This window comes from Cebus imitator, unplaced genomic scaffold (assembly GCF_001604975.1).
Source record: "Cebus imitator isolate Cc_AM_T3 unplaced genomic scaffold, Cebus_imitator-1.0 Scaffold857, whole genome shotgun sequence".
Lineage (NCBI taxonomy): Eukaryota > Metazoa > Chordata > Mammalia > Primates > Cebidae > Cebus > Cebus imitator.
The window spans coordinates 415-15,022 of NW_016108172.1; the positions used below are offsets into that span (position 1 = coordinate 415).

At 44.6% G+C, this 14,608-nt stretch overlaps 1 long non-coding RNA gene and 1 pseudogene across 1 annotated transcript in view; both read left to right on the forward strand.

The window, feature by feature from the left end:
* Positions 1–5,038: 5,038 nt before the first annotated feature.
* Positions 5,039–5,772, forward strand: LOC108297893 (annotated as a pseudogene).
* A 7,626-nt stretch (positions 5,773–13,398) lies between these two features.
* Positions 13,399–14,608, forward strand: part of LOC119469813 — a 22,016-nt gene continuing 20,806 nt past the window's right edge. The window contains exon 1 of the long non-coding RNA XR_005198658.1: positions 13,399–13,492. This is a non-coding gene — a long non-coding RNA (uncharacterized LOC119469813). The remainder of the gene's footprint in view (positions 13,493–14,608) is intronic.

The window sequence follows — 14,608 nt, forward strand, 5'->3', positions numbered from 1 at the left end:
TTTCATTGTGTTGGCCAGGATGGTCTCGATCTCCTGACCTCGTGATCCACCTGCCTCAGCCTTCCAAAGTGCTTGGATTACAGGCGTGAGCCAACATGCCCAGCATTTATTTTTATTTTTATTTTTTTGAGATGAAGTTTCATTCTGTCACCCAGGCTGGAGTGCAATGATTGTGATCTCAGCTCAGTGCAACCTCAGCCTCCCTGGTTCAAGTGATGCTTCTGCCTCAGCCTCCTGAGTAGCTGGGATTACAGGCGCCCGCCATCATGACCAACTAATTTTGTATTTTTAGTAGAGATGGGGTTTCTCCATGTTGGTCAGGCTGGTCTCGAACTCCTGACCACAGATGATCCGCCCATCTTGGCCTCCCAAACTGCTGGGATTACAGGGGTGAGCCTCTGCACCTGGACTGTATTCTCTTTTTTTCTTTTTGAGATGGAGTCTCACTCTTTCACCCAGGCTAGAGTGCAGTGGCACAGTCTTGGCTCACTGCAATCTTGATTTCGAACTATTCTCCTGCCTCAGCATCCTGAGTAGCTGTGATTACAGGCATGCTCCAGCACACCTGGCTTTTGTATTTTTAGTAAAGATGTGAATTCACTATGTTGGCTAGGCTGATCTGGAACTCCTGACCTCAGGTGATTCACCTGCCTTGGCTTCCCAAAGTGCTGGGATTACAGGCATGAGTCACCACATCTGGCCTGTATCATTTTTAAAAAGTAAACATTTGAAAAAACAAACAAAACAGGTTGCTACTAATATCAGTAACAGCAGCACAGATTTTTTTTTTTTTTTAAATGGGGATCTTTCTTTTCCACCAAGGCTGGTGTGCACTGGTGCAATCTTGGCTCCCCACAGCCTTGACTTTCTGGGCTCAAGTGACCCTCCCACCTCAGCATCCTGACTAGCTTGGACTACACAGGTGCATGTCACCAATGCCACCATGCTCACTCTGTCCTCCAAGCTGGAGGGCAATGTGGTGATCTCAGCTCACTGCAACATCTGCCCCACTAATTTTTTGTATTTTTAGTAAAGACTAGGTTTCACCATGTTCGCCATGCTAGTCTTGAACTCCTGACCTCAAGTGATCTGGCAGCCTTGGCCTCCCAGAATGTTGGGATTATAGGCGTAAGCCATCACGCCTGGACATCTGTGTTTCACTTTTTGTTACTTTTTGGCTGCTTGTAGTTAGAAAAGAAGTGATTTGGGGCCGGGCGCAGTGGGTCACGCCTGTAATCCTAGCACTCTGAGAGGCCAAGGTGGGTGGATCACCTGAAGTCAGGAGTTCAGGACCAGCCTGGCCATCATGGTGAAATCCCATCTTAAAAAAAAAAGAAAGAAAGAAAAAAAAATGAAGAAGAAGTGATTTCCTTGAAATACATGAAGCTGGAAAGGCAGCTGGAACTAAAAGTGGCAGTGTTTGTCTGAGATGACTGTGCTCCTCCTCTGTCAACTATGTTATTGAGGTTGGTCTTGAATTCCTGAGCTCAAACAGTCCTCCTGCCTTTGTCTCCCACAGTGCTGGGATTGATTACAGATGTAAGCCACTATGCCTGACTTCTTTTTTGTTGTTTGTTTGCTTTTTGTTCTGGAAATGGAGTCTGGGTCTGTCACCCAGGCTGGAGTGCAGTGGTGTGAGCTCAGCTCACTGCAACCTGGGTATTTTGGTCTTCCAACTTGCAGATGACACATTATGAGCCTTTGTAATCATATAAGCCAATTGCTATAATAAACCCCCTCTTTTTTTTTTTTTTTGAGATGGAGTTTCACTTTTGTTACCCAGGCTGGAGTACAATGGCACGATCTCGGCTCACCGAAACCTCTGCCTCCTGGGTTCAAGCAATTCTCCGGCCTCAGCCTCCCGAGTAGCTGGGCATGTGCCACCATGCCCAGCTAATTTTTGTATTTTTAGTAGAGGCAGGGTTTCACCATGTTGACCAGGATGGTCTCAATCTCTTGACCTTATGATCCACCTGCGTCAGCCTCCCAAAGTGCTGGGATTATAGGCGTGAGCCACCGCACCCGGCCAATAAATCCCCTCTTACAGGTCTGTGTTTATCTAATTGGTTCTATTTCTCTGGAAAACCCTAACACAATATACTTTATTTTTAGAGTGCTTTTAGGTTACCAGAAAAATTGAGCAGAAGGTATAGAGGTTTTACAGATAACCCCTTCCCCCACACATGCATAGCTTCTCCCATTATCAATACTTCCCACCAGAGTGGTATGTTTATTACAGTTGATGAACCTACATTGACACATGGATACCACTCAGAGTCCACACTCTACAGTAGTGTTCATTCTTAGTGTTGTACATTCTACAGATCAGGACAAATGTATGATGACCATGCATCTACCATAACAGAGTAGTTTCACTGCTGTTAACATTTTTAGTGTTTTTCCTCTTTATATTTTATATTTTTCTTTCTTCAACCCCTGGGAAGCACTGATATGTTTATTGTCTTCATAGTCTTGACTAAACAAACTGTGGTACTGAATGTCATAGAGTTGGAAACATCCTGTTTGTAGGCTTTTCAGATTGACATCCTTTCCTTAGTAATACACATTTAAGTTTCTTACCTGTTCCTTATGGCTTTGTAGCTCATTACTTTCTAGCGCTAAATAATATTTTATTGTCTAGATGTACCACAGTTTGTTTATCCACTCACCTCCTAAAATATATTTTGGTTACTTTCAAGTTTTGTTTTGTTTTGTTTTGTTTGTTTTGAGACAGAGTGTCACTCTGTTGCCAGGTGCCAGGCTGGAGTGCAGTGGCACGATCTCAACTTACTACAACCTCTGCCTCCCAGGTTCAAGCAATTCTCCTGCCTCAGCCTCCCGAGTAGCTGGGACTACAGGCGCAAGCCACCATGACCAGCTAATTTTTGTATTTTTAGTAGAGACAGGTTTTCACCGTGTTGGCCAGGATGGTCTCTATCTCTTGACCTCGTGATCTGCCCGCCTCAGCCTCTGAAAGTGCTGGGATTACAGGCATGAGCCACCTTGCCCGGCCTCAAGTTTTGACAATTATAAATAAAGCTGCTATAAACATCCACGTGCAGGTTTCTGTGTAAACCTCTTTTTAACTCCGTTGAGTAAATACCAAGGAGCATGATTGCTAAATCATGGGGTAAGAGTATAATTAGATTGGAAGACTGCCAAACTGCTTTCCAAAGTGTTAACATTTTGCAATCCCATCAATAGTGAATAAGATTTTCTGTTTCTGTTCCTCCATACTCTTGCCAACATTCATTGTCTTGTGTTCTAGATTTTGGTCATTCTGGTAGGTATAATGTGATATATATATATATATATATACACACATACTGTGTGTGTGTGTGTGTGTGTGTGTGTGTGTGTGTGTGTGTGCATACATGTATATATATGTATATATATATTATGATGGAGCCTTGCTCTGTCTCCCAGGTTGGAGTGCAGTGGCATGGTGTGATCTTGACTCACTGGAACCTCCACCTCCTTGGTTCAAGTTGTTCTCCTGCCTCAGCCTCCTGAGAAGCTGGGATTACAGGTACCTGCCACCTTCCCTAGCTAATTTCTGTATTTTTAGTAGAGATGAGGTTTCGTCATGTTGGCTATGCTGGTCTTAAACTCCTGACCTCAAGTGATCTGCCCATCTCAGCCTCCAAAATGTAGGGATTACAGGTGTGAGCCATAGTACCTGACCAGTGATATTTAATTGTTGTCGTAATTTGCATTTCTCTAATAACATATGATGTGAAGCACCTTTTTTTTAATCCTTTTTTATTCCTAGTGAATGAGAGGTTCTTATGTTGCCCAGGCTAGCCTGGAATGCACAGTCTCACCTCCTCAAGTGTCAGGACAACTGGCCTGAGCCACGGAGGCTCCCATGAAGCATTCTTTTATATAGCTATTTGTCATCTTGGTGAGTTAAAAGTATAATCTTTTAATCCATTTTATTGGGCTGTTTATTTTCTTTTTGATGATTTCTAAGTCTTTTTTTAAAAATATGTTTTGAATAGTAGTCCTTTATCTAATAGGTCTTTTGCAAATATTTTCTGTCTGTGTGTGGCTCATCTTCTCATTCTTTTGACAGCGTCTTAAAGCATAAATTTTTAATTTCGATATATTTCAGCTTATTCATTTCATAAAAAAGTGGATTATGACTTCAGTGCTGCCTCCAAAAAGACTTCTCCAAACCCAAGGTTATCTAGATTTTCTCCTCTGTTATCATCTAGAAGCTTCATAGTTTTGTATCTTACGTTTAGGTCTGTGATCCATTTTGATTAACTTTTTTTTTTTTTTTTTTTTGAGATGGAGTTTCGCTCTTGTTACCCAGGCTGGAGTGCAATGGCGCTATCTCGGCTCACCGCAACCTCCGCCTCCTGGGTTCAGGCAATTCTCCTGCCTCAGCCTCCTGAGTAGCTGGGATTACAGGCACGCACCACCATGCCCAGCTGATTTTTTGTAGTTTTAGTAGAGACGGGTTTTCACCATGTTGACCAGGATGGTCTCGATCTCTTGACCTCGTGACGATTAACTTTTATATAGAATGTAATGTATCTAAATTCATTATTTTTGCACATAGCTGTTAAATTGCTTCAGCACTATTTGTTGAAAAGATGACTTTTTCTTTGTTGCATCACTTTAGCATAGATCTTTTACATTTCAAAATAACCCAATAAATAGAGAAACTAAATTAGCAACAAAAACAAACAAAATTCTATTACAATGTTTAACCAAATGAAGTGACAAGATATGATCATACTAAAAATTATTTTGCTGGACCAAACTGTCAAGAGCAACAACATTTGTATGGTATAAAAATAAAGGTCTGGAATAGAAAAGAGGACAAAGTGATATTAGAAGGCGCTGAGAGCCAGGCATTTCTAAAATTGCTAACAAGATTAAAAATTACAATAAGCAATAAAACATTTTTATAAACAACAAACTTAAGTGATGATATGCATACAACACAGGCGAAAGCTATAATCTAGTATTTCAAATATAGCTAACAGTAACTAAGACTATTTAGAGTTCTTCTTCAAGAAAACACCAAATGGCAGATGATGCCAGTGCAGTAGGTTGGGGGTTGGGTAGTCCCCAGGGACCCTGGGATGGGGGGGCACATTGGTTTCCATGGACGGTTTGGCAGTGGCATTGGGAGCCAGGGTCATGGCCATGGACAAGGCCCCAGAGCTCTCAGAGTCAAGGCCGAGGATAAGGAGTGGATGCCTGTCACCAAGCTGGGCTGCCTGGTGAAGTACATGAAGATCAAGTGCCTCAAGGAGCTCTATCTCTTCTCCTTGCTCATCAAGGAACCTGAGATCATTGACTTTTTCCTGGGGGCCTCTCTCAAGGACGAGGTTTTGAAGAGTATGCTGGTGCAAAAGCAGACCTGTGCTGACCAGTGCACCAGGTTCAAGGCATTTGTTGCCTTGGGGACTACAATGGCCACATCTGTCTGGGCGTTAACTGCCCCAAGGAGGTGGCCACTGCCATCAGCATGGCCTTCATCCTGTCCAAGCTCTCCATTGTCCCCATTCATGGAGGCTACTGGGGGAACAAGATTGGCAAGCCGCACACCAACCCTTGCAAGCCAAGGCCACCTTTGATGGCATCTCTAAGAGCTACAGCTACCTGACCCCCGAACTCTAGAAGGAAACTGTATTCACCAAGTCTCCCTGTCAGGAATTCACTGACCACCATAACAAGACCCACACCAGAGTCTTGTACAAAGGACCCAGGCTCCAAATGTGGCTAAAACATAGGCTTTTTATACAAGAGAAATAAAGTGAATTAAGCCTGGTGGTGGGGAAGAATATTTAGGAAACCAATAAAAGCTATTAAAGAGTAGTATATTGATGAATTAGGAAGAGATAGAAATCATTAGACAACAGAAAACTACAAAACAGTGCTAACAAATCTCAGGAACAAACAAGCTTAAGAAACAATTTTAGAAAAAAATTAGAAGAAACAAAAAAGCCAATAGATATTATATGATCATAAAAAATAGAAGATGAAAATAAAGAAAACAGAAAAAGAAGACAGTTTTTCTTTTTTGTTATTTTTTGAGATAGAGTCTCACTCTGTCACCCAGCCTGGAGTACAGTGGTTCCATTTCAGCCCACTGCAACCTCCACCTCCCAGGTTCAAGTGATTCTCCCACTTCAGTCTCCAAAGTAGCTGGGATTACAGGTGCCCACCACCACGTCTGGCTAATTTTTGTATTTTTAGTAGAAATGGCATTTCACCATGTTGGCCAGGCTGGTCTGGAACTTCTTACCTCAGGTAATCTACCCACCTAGGCCTCCCAAACTGCTGGGATTACAGGTGTGAGCCACCATGCCCAGCCAATAAAGAGATTAAAATGAGACAATATGAAGTGATAGATATAAAAAGTAGTCAGAGGAGATTCCACCTATGTATAAGAAGAACACTTTGCCCCCAAAAGAAAACCCCTATCTATTAATAGTCATGCCACACATCTCACATACCTCTGTTCCTGTAAACCACAAATCTACTTTTTCTAGGGATCTGCCTATTCTGAGCATTTTATATAAGTGCAATTACAAAATTAGTGGCCTTTAGTGTCTGGCTGCTTTCATTTAGCATACAATTTTTGAGGTACATTTATCTTGTAGTATAACCCAGTACTTTATTAATTATGAAGGCTGAATTATATACCACTAATATGCAATTTTGTCTATTCACCAATGGATGGATGTTTAGATTTTTTATACTTTGTGATGATAATGAATAGGCTGCTGTTAATATTCATGTACAAATTTTTGTGTGAAAGTGTATTTAATTCACTTGGGTATATAACTAGACCTGGTATTGTGGATCATAACTCTCTGCTTAACATTTGAGAAATTTTCAAACTGTTTTTAAAGTAGCTGGCTGGGTGTGGTGGCTCATGCCTGTAATCTCAGCACTTTGGGAGGCTGAGGTGAGTGGACCATGAGGTCAGGAGTTTGAGACCATCCTGGTCAAAGAGACCAGCCTGGCCAACATGGTGAAACCCGTTTCCACCAAAAATACAAAAATTAGCCAGGTGTGATGGCCGGTGCCTATAATCCCAGCTACTCAGGAGGCTGAAGCAGAAAAACTGCTTGAACTTGGGAGGCAGAGGTTGCAGTGAGCCGAGATCGTGCCATTGAACTCCAGTCTGGGTGAAAGGGCAAGACTCTGACTCAAATAATAATAATAATAATAGTAAAAGTAAACAAAAATAAAGTAGCTGCGCAATTTTAAGCGCCCCGAAGCAAACTATGCTGGATTCAATGAGATGAGAACATAGACGCACACCCACCCCCGCTTTTTTTTTTTAGACAGAGTCTCCCTCTGTTGCTCAGGTTGGAGTGCAATAGCACTATCTCAGTTCACTGAAACCTCCACCTCCTGGGTTGCAGCAAGTCTAGTGCCTCAGCCTCCTATGTAGCTGGGATTACAGGTGCTTACCACCATGCTCAGCCAATTTTTTTGTAATTTTAGTAGAGATAGGGTTTCACCATGTTGGCCAGGCTGGTCTCAAACTACTGACCTCAGGTGATCTGCCCGCCTCGGCCTCCCAAAGTGCAGGGATTACAGGTGTGAGCCATTTTGCCCGGCCAGGAACACTCTTTAAAATGGCAATACAGTTGGGCACTGTGGCACGTGCCTGTAGTCCCAACTACTCAGGAGGCTGAGGTGGGAGGATCGCTTGAGCCCAGGAGTTCTGGACTGTAGTGTGCTATGCCAATGGGGTGTCCGCACAAAGTTCAGCATCAGTATGGGGACCTCCTGGGAGCCGGGGACCACCAGGTTGCCTAAAGAGAGGTGAACCAGCACAGGTCAGAAATGAAGCAGGTCAAAACTCCAGTGCTGATCAGTAGTGGGATCACACCTGTGAATAGCTACTGCACTCCAGCCTGGGCAATATAGAGAGATCCCATCTCTAAAAAAATAAAATAAAATAAAATAAAATAAAATAGCAACACATTAACTCTCACAAATGAATATCTATATGCTGAGAAGCTGAGTGTAACAGAAGATTAATGAAGAGGGTCAGCAGCTGAAAGAATGATTGGGGAAAGGATGTTTTAAAGCGAAAGTGTGTTGGCACTAACTGCTCTGAGGAAAAGCACATCCGTGCTCTGTGTGTAGGCGGCTCTAAGACCAAGTTGGTGTGGGCAGCCTGGAGTGGCTGGTGGGTCAGAACACACTGGTGACGCAATTCCCAGCTGACAGCACTCTCCCAATCACAAGGAGTTTTTTGTTTTGTTTTGTTTTCACTTTTCCAGTTGCTAGGGTACAGGGGACACAAGGCAGCTCTGCAAGCCAGTTCAAAGTGGGGGAAGGGCAGAAAAAAAGGATAAAAGTGAGGATCTGTCCCAGTGTCCTCCTACCTGCAGCCAATCTTCCACCTGTCTCATCAGTGTCCCTGAAATGCCTGGCAGTGCTTTCAGCCCTCCTTCCATCTGGGTCTCAGCCCACCCTGAGCTCTTCTACTTCCTGCCTTCATTTGGCTCTTTGGTCCAGGCTCTTTATGTCCCTAGACCAGTCACCTGGGATTGCAAGGGGCCCAGCTGGCCTGTTCAAAGTGCTGTTGAGAAGGTGGGTGCTGAGACAGTGGCTCTGGGGACTGAGAAGCTGAAGGAGGAAAGAATAAAAGGTGGGAAGTTTACAGCCATGCCTCTGGACTACGGGTGTGCATTTGGTGGGGGTGTAAGTACTAGAAACTAAGCATTGAGTGCTCAGGATGCTTGTCATCAACAGGCACCTCTGGGACCAGATCCAAGGCAGCAGAGTCACTGAAGGAGGAGAGGCATGTGGGGTTTAAGATACAGGAGGAAATTAGCAGTGAGTGGGTAGATAACCTAGTAGCCCAATCACTGGGTTAGTCAATGAAGCTAAATGTCTTCCTAATGAAGAGAGGGCCTGTAGCCCATTTCAGCTCTGGAGTGATCCTGAAATAGCAAGCAGCAAGAAGACCACAGAGAACTAGATGCAGGTCCCTGCTCACAGGACCTCAGCTGCTTTCTCCAAGGGCTTCAGAGACACAGTGTGGGCCCAGAGGTAGCCCAGGTGTCCACTGCCCTGGTGAAAGCTCTTTCTCCCACAGTTGAAACTTCCTAAACCTCACCTCACTGTGAGCCTCTTTATACAGGCTAAAGTCCCAGAGAGAAAAGATGTTGGCTTGGGGCCCTTCATGGTGAAAAAAAAGATGGGCCAACTGAAGAAGAAAAAAGGGAAAAGAAGGTGACCGACAGGGAACAAGAAATGGGGTCAGCCACTTCCTCCAGCCTCCATTTGGGGGGTGTGTGGGGAAAGTGGTTGGACAAGGTGACCTCTGAAGTCTCTGTCTCACTCAACCTGGCTGACAGCTGAGTGACAGGTTTGCTCTGAAAGGATACCCAGATGTCAGTTTCTGATGCATCCAGGAAACTGGAGTTCCAACATTTTCACCCTTCCACTTGCTCAGCCCCAAGCTTCCTGCTGAGAGCTGGTTCTCAGGCTCTGGAAGGGGAAGGGTTAGGGATGTACAGCCTTCGGGCCTCTGCCTCACAAGTCCAGGTTGCTCTGCCACTTGTTTATCACCTTGGACTCTCCTAAGCAAGTTGCTGTTTCCCTACCCTCCATGTGCATAAAAGGGAAGGGTGAGAGCTTCATTTTCCCACTAGAAAATGCTGACTCAAGTTTTCTGAGGTCTTCCTTCCCTATTTCACATGCTGAGCTCGAGGGCAAAACCTGGAAGTGGAAGTGGTAGAAATAGTTAATTCCCAGGGGAACACCGAATACAGCCAGACCAAAAGGCCCAAGCAAAGCAGAACAGGCAACACTGACCTCCCCTCATTCATCCCTGTTCTCTGCTGACTCTTCCCAAGTTGGGGTCCCATTAGCTGCCTATAGCATGCCCAAAACCAGCAAAGAGTGAATAGTTTGCAGCATAGACAGGCAAGGCTCTGAGAGAAACCCCACCTCCTTGGCAATGTTACATTCTTCTCTTCTTCTCTCCTGAAACTGGAGAGCAAAGCTGATTACAACCAAAGGGAAAAAGACAGAAAATGTCCTGCCTCCAGAAGTCGGGCTGTCCTCCAGTTTTCTAGGGAGCACCATTGTCCCTTGCTGACCACAGACTCGCTGCCAGGAGGGACGGGAGAGAGACTAGGAGACCCATGTTGGGATGAACGGCTGGTCTGGTCTTTTCAGCTCCTGAAGGACTTAGTCCCAGCCAATGCTTTCATGAAAACTGAGCTATGAGAGAGGCTTCTCAGAGAGTTCAAGCATGGCACTGAGATCTCAAGTAGGTAGGGCCAGAGGGTGGAGCATTCTTCATGGTGGAAGGGCCCAGGAGAGCCTAGACTTTGAGGACTGTGGCTGAGAAGACATAAGAAAAATGGCAGGGGAAGGGGGCTCTTCCTTCCTCGGGGATGCTGGGCCCAAATAAGGGCTGGGTCTCAGGCAGAGACCCTCTCCTCAGGCAGGGCAGGAAAGACTGGTGTTAGCACTTGGTCACCCACTTGGGGTCCAGATGACTGTCTGGCTGTAAGGGGCATGGTCTCCTTTTCTTCTTCATGGGACTTTGAACTGTCTTGGCCTTGGTGCAGTCAGGCCCAGGTGGGATCCCCAGAGTGTACATAGAACCACTCAATCACCCTGCCATTGTTCAAGTCATGTGGCCAGAAAGCTCTAAAGATTCTGGGCAGAGAGGAGGACAGTGCTGAGGAGAGATCAGGGACTGGTCAGAGAAAGGAGTATTTGTAAAACTTGGAGAGCCATACACTGGAGACATAAAGTAGCCCCTAACTTTTCAGGTCTCCTGGGGCCTGTCCGTGTACAAAAGTCCATGATCCCAGGGTTGCAAAACTCTACTGTAGCATAACTCAGCAACTGAGACCTCTGGACATCCCTCAGCCCCAGCTGGGCCTTGAAGACAGCACCCACAGTCAGGGTAGAGAAGGACTGAGACTCACTTGACCCTGAACACAGGTACTGACCCAGAGTTGCTGCCCTGGCCAAGCCAGAAAACCTGGAGGCCTCAGATTCAGGCCCAACTTTTTCCTCTTGCACTAGCTGCTGCATGGAATCAAATTCTGTGATCATATAGGAGGTCAGGAGGTTTGCTTCTTGGAGTAGGGAGTACTGTTTATGGGCCAAGCACAGCACCTTCAGGGCCAACTTGAAACAGAAAGAAGGAAATTTTTACCCCTCCTCAGACCCAGACTTACCAGGAGCTTCCATGTTGTGACCTGTTTCTATGAGTCCAGGTGTGGCTGAGGAACCTAAGCTAGTTCCCTAGTTCTCTCCTGCCTTACCCTAGATTGGCGGCCAGCCTCAGCACCCTCCTAGCCATGGCTCCTGCTCTGCCACACACTTCATGAAAGCCAAGGATGGCCATGTTGGCTGCAGGTAATGGTGGGAGGTGTCACCAAATAAAAATGCCCCATGACAAAGACAGTTACCTAGGAAGTACAAAAAGGGCACTAAGTGGTATTGGACTTAGAAGGACTTAGATTCCTCTCAGATCTGTCAGTGGCTGGTGCTGTGTGTCAGGCCTCCATGTGCAAGCCTGGACCCAGAAAGTCTGAAGTCCTGCCTGCCTCAGCTGATCACACCCCCCACGGCTCCCCCACTGCCCCACCTTCCTTCGCCAGGATCCGTGATCACCCAGCGAAGCTTCCCTCAGTTAAGATGGCTCACCCCACCTTGCCCACCCTGCCATCTTAACTACTATTATGATAACATGAATACTCCTCACCCCAACCTGCTATCTTAACTACTCTTTGCCTTACCCCACCCACCATTGTAACTGAACTTATGGTAATGTATACTCCTTGCCCCACCCCAACCGCTGTAACTGATCTTACTCTGTAACTTTCCACTGTCCACCCCAAACCTATAAACAAACTCGTATCCCCCTGCCCTTCGCCAACACCCTTTTTGACCTTAGCCCATCTGCACCCAGGTAAATAAACAGCCATGTTGCTCACACAAAGCCTGTTTGGGGAATCTCTTCATTCAAAGTGCATATTTTAACACTGTTATTATAAGTTTATATAATTATAAGTTATTATAACACTGTGATTATAAGTTTATCTACCTCGGGCAATGCAAGGGAGCAGTTAAGAACCCAGCTCAAGTCAGACTGCCGGCTTCCTGCTCAATTCTTCCTCTAAGATCTTCCAACTGCGTGATCTGGGATGCAGTGGTTAATCTCAGTCTCCACAACCTTAAAGTAGGGATAAAAGTGCATCTGCCTATTATGATTATTATTAGAAAGGTTGGATAAGTAGTTTATATAAAAAATGTTTAAAGAATACCTGGCTTATAAAAAGCACTCTAAGTTTAGCTAAATATTGTTTTCTGTAAAATAGAAATAGTATCATCTACCTTATTAGGATTAGAGAAGATTATATAAGATAGGCACGGAGGCTCTTGCCTGTAATCCCAGCACTTTAGGGGCCGAGGAGGGTGGATTACCTGAGGTTGGGAGTTCTAGAGTAGCCTGACCAACATGGAGAAACTCCGTCTCTACTAAAAATAGAAAATTAGCCAGGTGTGGTGGCGTATGCCTGTAACGCCAGCTACTCTGGAGGCTGACGCAGGAGAATTGCTTGAACCCGGGAGGTGGAGGTTGTGCTGAGCTGAGTTTGTGCCATTGCAGTCCTGCCTCGGCAACAAGAGTGAAACTCCCTCTCAAAAAAATAAAATAAAAATAAAATAAAAATTGATAGGCTATGTTCATCTTGGTTCTGAGAAGACTCTCAAAAATACTTTAGTCTGTGCTCTCTATTTGATGATTAGATTCTTGAAAAAGTATTTGTAAATCAATGTCTATTTCACTTGGACTGGGTGGGCTATTTAAAGGAAACTGTCAAGGTAATGCAATTATTGTTGTAAATTTAGATTTCAATAAAGCATTTTTTTTTCTGTAAGGCACGCCTATCATAAAGAAATATAAACAATTATTAATTGTGAGTTATCTATGCAAATGATTTATTGTGGGGAACTCAGCCGTGTGAATGCTTGCAAAGCGAGTTTCACAAGACGGGTGGTCGAGCTGAGACACAGAGACGCCTGATAGAGGGAAGTTGAGATAAAGTTGAGTCAGGAACAGAAAAAGGAGAATCCTGTTAAAAGATAACCAGATGGGCGAAACCAGATGGCCTGCACTCATGAGGAACAATGTCTCTTGCTACAAAAACTTGTTTATGAGCACCAAAGGTATTATTATCTTCTATAACCACTCATTGCTTACCTGTCAATTTATTGTATAAAATTGATTTGGCTACTTGTTTTTCTCCTTACCATGACGTCAATCAGACCCTAAAAATGTATATATTCTAAGCCTTAAGAAATAAAGTTGCTGGTGGAGCACTCACTCCCCAGACCTCCTGACCCCGCTTTTCTGTCTCCCTTCTTCCTGTGCACCCCCCACTCAGGTTGGAATCCTCTTGCTGGTAGAGAGTTCCCGGCAGACATGGCGCCCGAACAGGGACCTGAGATCGGGGATTTCGGTGACACTTAGGTGAAGTAGCGATCACAGTAAGTAACAAAGTTCTGAAGAGTTTTGTAATACAAGGATCTGAGAAATTTTTTTTTGTAAACACAAAAGGTTTGCAAGTGAGAATAATCAGGAGTAAAAATGGGGCAACTTGAATCAAAGGAACATAAGTTGTTTGTACATTTATTGCATTCAATGATTAAGGCTCAAGGTCATGATGTAAAATTTAGTCAGCTACAGGAGTTTTTACAAATTATTCGTGAGTTGTGTCCCTGGGTCCATGAAGGTAGAATTTTGGATTAAAATGCTTGGGGACTTATTGGGGAAAAAATCGGTCATTTTTGTTCTCGTAATAACAATCTACCTCAAACTGCAGTATTAACTACTGTTTGGGGCAAGCTTCGTGAATGTGTTTGTCCTTCTCCATTGCCTTCTGCTCCTTTCTATCCTCCCTCTTTACCTTCTTCTGCCCCCTCCCCGCTCCCGCCCGCATACCAAGCTCAGGCCAGTTTCATGCCAGAGAGTTCAAATCTTCCTTTGGCGCCGCCGGAGCAAAAGGAAATCGTGGAACAAGGTCCTTGCAGTTGTCATAGTGAGTATGATTTTAATTCTTGTGATATTCCTTTGACTGACGTTGTAGTGCAACCCAGTGCCCCTCCAGAAGCTATGCCTAATTGGCAGCCTGGTCCTATTACACTTACTTTACCCCCAGACTTTTTAAGACAATTTCAGGATTTACTTTCACTTTGCTCCCATGCCTTTTCTAGTCAACAGTGCTTTCCCACAGTACAGGGAAATGCCGCAAATGTGGTGAGTCATCCTGCTGGAGGCCTGCCTATAACTTTATGGTCCACAGACCTTGCTCCTGTGTCTCCATTGACTCATGCTTTAATGTCTAATTGTGATATTGTGCTGGCCTAGAGCCAGAACTGGAGCAAAACTATTTTATAAAATGCAAAACTGTTTTTAGATAAGTTGAAATGGCTGCCCCATTCTCCTCACAATAACTACTGTCCTTGGCCTCTGTAAATAGAACTGCCAGTTTGTTCTTCAAAACTATGTAAAGCTGCTTACCTTTTCTTATCAGTAACTGCTCTCTGTGGCCCTAATGTGACAGGCAAGCAGTCCTAACCCATGCCA